Below are 3,870 nucleotides of genomic sequence, written 5' to 3'. Positions count from 1 at the left end.
ACAGAGGAAGGTGTCATGTGCAACAGAGCAACGAGGTTGTACCACGAACAAAACAAGTGCAATCAGCGAACAATGAGAGAGAACTTCTGGAACAACAAGAAAGAAACTCGTTAACATTATTGTAAAACAATTCAGTGAGTCCAATGTGCTAACAGGCTCATTAGTCAAGTCTATCAGTTGGGCGACAAATTCGGGGGTTGGCCGCCTCAAGGGTGGGTCAGGATCCACCGGCTGAGGAATGGGCCTGGCCACGGGCGAAAGAGGAATAGGCAGAGTGGCAGGAAGCTCCACAAAGTCGACATCAGGGACAACAGGAGAGCGTGGCAGGAGAACGGAAGGGCGTGGCACCGGTGCATGATCTCGTAGCGAGCGCGGAAGCAGCCAAAGGGCCCGCCGATTACAGCGGCGAATGGAGCCATCAGGCATGCGAACCAGGAACGAGCGGGGAGCCACGCGGCGAAGAACCTCGGCGGTTGCCGACCAGCCACCCTCCGGTAGGTGTATGCGGACGTTGTCTCCAGGCGCCAGGGCAGGAAGATCAGTTGCCCGAGTGTCATGTGCCACCTTCTGCTGAGCACGCTGTTGTTGCATCCTCCGCAGTACTGGAGCATGGTCGGGTTCAGGAACATGAATGGACGGCTCAGTGGTCCTGAGGGTGCGACCCATCAACAGCTGGGCTGGCGAGAGGCCCGTGGACAGTGGGGCCAAGCGATAGGCCAGCAGTGCTAAACAGAAGTCAGATCCGGCATCAGCAGCCTTGCAGAGGAGCCGCTTCACGATGTGGACGCCCTTTTCCACCTTGCCATTCGACTGGGATGCAAAGGGCAGGACGTCACGTGTGTGAAACTGTACGAAGTGGCAAAAGAAGACCATTCTTGGCTCGCAAAGCAAGGCCCGTTGTCAGACATGACGGTGAGCGGAATTCCATGGCGAGCGAAGGTTTCTTTGCATGCTCTGATTACAGCTGATGATGTGAAGTCGTGCAGGCGTATGACCTCCGGATAATTTGAAAAATAATCAATCAGAATGACATATTCCCTGCCGAGCGCATGAAAGAGGTCCACACCCACCTTCACCCAGGGGGACGTGACCAACTCATGGGGCTGAAGTATCTCAGGGGGTTGCGCCGGCTGAAACCTTTGGCAGGTGGGGCAGTTGAGCACCATGTTGGCGACGTCGTCGCTGATGCCCGGCCAGTACACAGCTTCTCGGGCCCTCCCCCGGCACTTTTCAACCCCGAGATGGCCTTCGTGCAATTGTTCGAGGACAAGCCGGTGCATGCTGTGTGGGATCACAATCCGGTCCAACTTCAGGAGGACACCATCAATGACGGCCAAGTCGTCCCAGACATTGTAGAATTGTGGGCACTGCCCCTTGAGCCACCCTTCCGTCATGTGGCGCATTACACGCTGTAGAAGGGGGTCAGCCGCAGTCTCACGGCGAATGTGGGCCAGACGTGCATCAGTAGCCGGCAGATTGGCCGATGTGAAGGCTACTTGTGCGTCGACCAGACAAACGAACCCCTCCGATTCGGGCGGTGTGCTCACTGCTCTGGACAGGGCGTCCGCGATGATGAGGTCCTTTCCCGGGGTGTAGACAACTTGGAAGTCGTACCTTCGGAGCTTGAGCAGAATGCGCTGGAGGCGAGGGGTCATATCGTTGAGGTCCTTCTGAATGATGCCGACCAGGGGGCGATGGTTGGGCTCCACAGTGAACTGCGGAAGACCATACACATAGTCGTGGAATTTATCGATGCCGGTTAACAAACCCAGGCACTCCTTCTCAATCTGCGCATAGTGCTGTTCTGTGGGGGTCATGGCCCGCGAGGCATAGGCGACCGGAGCCCATGATGCGGTGTTGTCTCGTTGCAGGAGTACCGCCCCAATGCCGGACTGGCTGGCGTCAGTCGAGATCTTGGTGTCCCGAGTGGTATCGAAAAACGCCAGTACCGGGGCGGTGGTGAGCTTGACCTTGAGCTCCTCCCATTCACTCTGGTGTGCGGGCAGCCACTGGAATTCCGTTGTCTTCTTGACCAGATGGCAGCATGGTAGCACAGTGGTTAGCACAGTTGCTTCACAGCTCCAGGGTCCCAGGTTCGATTCCCGGCTTGGGTCACTGTCTGTGCGGAGTCTGCACGTCCCCCCCGTGTGTGCGTGGGTTTCCTCCGGGTGCTCCGGTTTCCTCCCACAGTCCAAAGATGTGCAGGTTAGGTGGATTGGCCATGATAAATTGCCCATAGTGTCCAAAAGGGTTGGGTTGGGTGGGGTTATTGGGTTGCTGAGATAGGGTGGAGGTGTGGGCTTGGATGGGGTGCTCTTTCCAGGGGCCGGTGCAGACTCGATGGGCTGGGTGGCCTCCTTCTGCACTGTAAATTCTATGATCTATGATCTATGGCGAAGAGCCGTTGTGTGCGAGGCAAGGTTGGGAATAAACTTCCCCAGGAAGTTGACCATCCCGAGAAAGCGCAGCACTGCCTTCTTGTCTGCCGGCTGCTGCATGGCTGCGATAGATGCCACTTTGTCGGCATCCGGCCGCACCCCTGACCGGGATATGTGGTCCCCCAAAAACTTTAGCTCAGTCTGGCCAAAAGAGCACTTGGCTCGGTTGAGGCGCAGGCCCTGATCTCGAATCCTTGCAAAGACATGCTGGAGCCGACTGATGTGCTCCTGTGGTGTGGTGGACCAGATGATAATGTTGTCTACATAGATGCGTACCCCTTAGATGCCCTCCATCATCTGTTCCATGATGCGATGGAACACCTCGGAGGCCGAGATGATGCCAAACGGCATCCTATTGTAGCAGTATCTGCCAAAGGGAGTGTTGAAAGTGCACAGGTTCCTGCTGGACTGATCCAGTTGAATCTGCCAAAAACCCTTTGAGGCATCAAGCTTGGTGAATATTTTTGCCCGAGCCATTTCGCTCGTGATTTCTTCTCGTTTGGGTATGGGGTAGTGTTCCCTCATAATGTTGTTGTTCAGGTCTTTTAGGTCGATGCAGATCCGGAGCTCGCCAGAGGGCTTCTTGACGCACACCATGGAGCTGACCCATGGCGTTGGCTCCGTGACCCGGGAAAGCACTCCTTGGTCCTGCAGGTCCTGCAGCTGCTGCTTGAGGCGGTCCTTGAGTGGTGCTGGGACTCTACGAGGTGCGTGAATGACCGGGGTGGTGTCCGGTTTGAGCCGTATTCTGTAAGTGTAGGGCAGTGTGCCCATGCCCTTGAAAACCTCCTGGTTGTGCGCGAGGAATGAGTGGAGCTGCGCCCTAAAGCCTGTATTCGGGAAATCGGACGTGCCTACTGGAGACAGAGTGTGCACCCGCTGAACGAGGTGGAGGATCTTGCACGCCTGTGCGCCTAGCAGAGAGTCCTTCGAGGATCCAACTATCTCAAAAGACAGTGTGGCTGTATGTGAGTTGTGTGCAACCTCGAGCTGGCAGGACCCCATGGCCAGGATAACGTTTCCGTTATAATCAACCAGCTGACAGCGGGATGGCAGAATCGGTGGTTTGACCTTCAAGGTGTGGAAGTCTGACCATGCAAGAAGATTGGCGGAGGAACCAGTGTCTAAGCGGAATGTGATCAGTGATCGGTTGACCGTTAGGGTGGCACACCATTCATCGCCCGGATTAACGCTGTGCACTGGCATCGGCTGGTGGGTCCGACTTGGGGACATCCGGTTCTTGTTTATTACCGCAACGCGGAAGGGTTCCCGGTCGTCGGTATCACCGGTCTGCACGTTGTCAGGATATGACTCAGTGTATGGAGGCTGAATGGCCCGCACGTCCCTGCGAGGCTGGCGGAATTGCGGAGAGTTGGCAGGTTGAGTTGCTCGACAGCAGGCAGCGTAGTGGCCCATCCTGCCACAGCGGAGG

This window comes from Scyliorhinus torazame, chromosome 6 (assembly GCF_047496885.1).
Source record: "Scyliorhinus torazame isolate Kashiwa2021f chromosome 6, sScyTor2.1, whole genome shotgun sequence".
Taxonomy (NCBI): domain Eukaryota; kingdom Metazoa; phylum Chordata; class Chondrichthyes; order Carcharhiniformes; family Scyliorhinidae; genus Scyliorhinus; species Scyliorhinus torazame.
Note: the sequence above shows the minus strand (reverse complement) of the source record.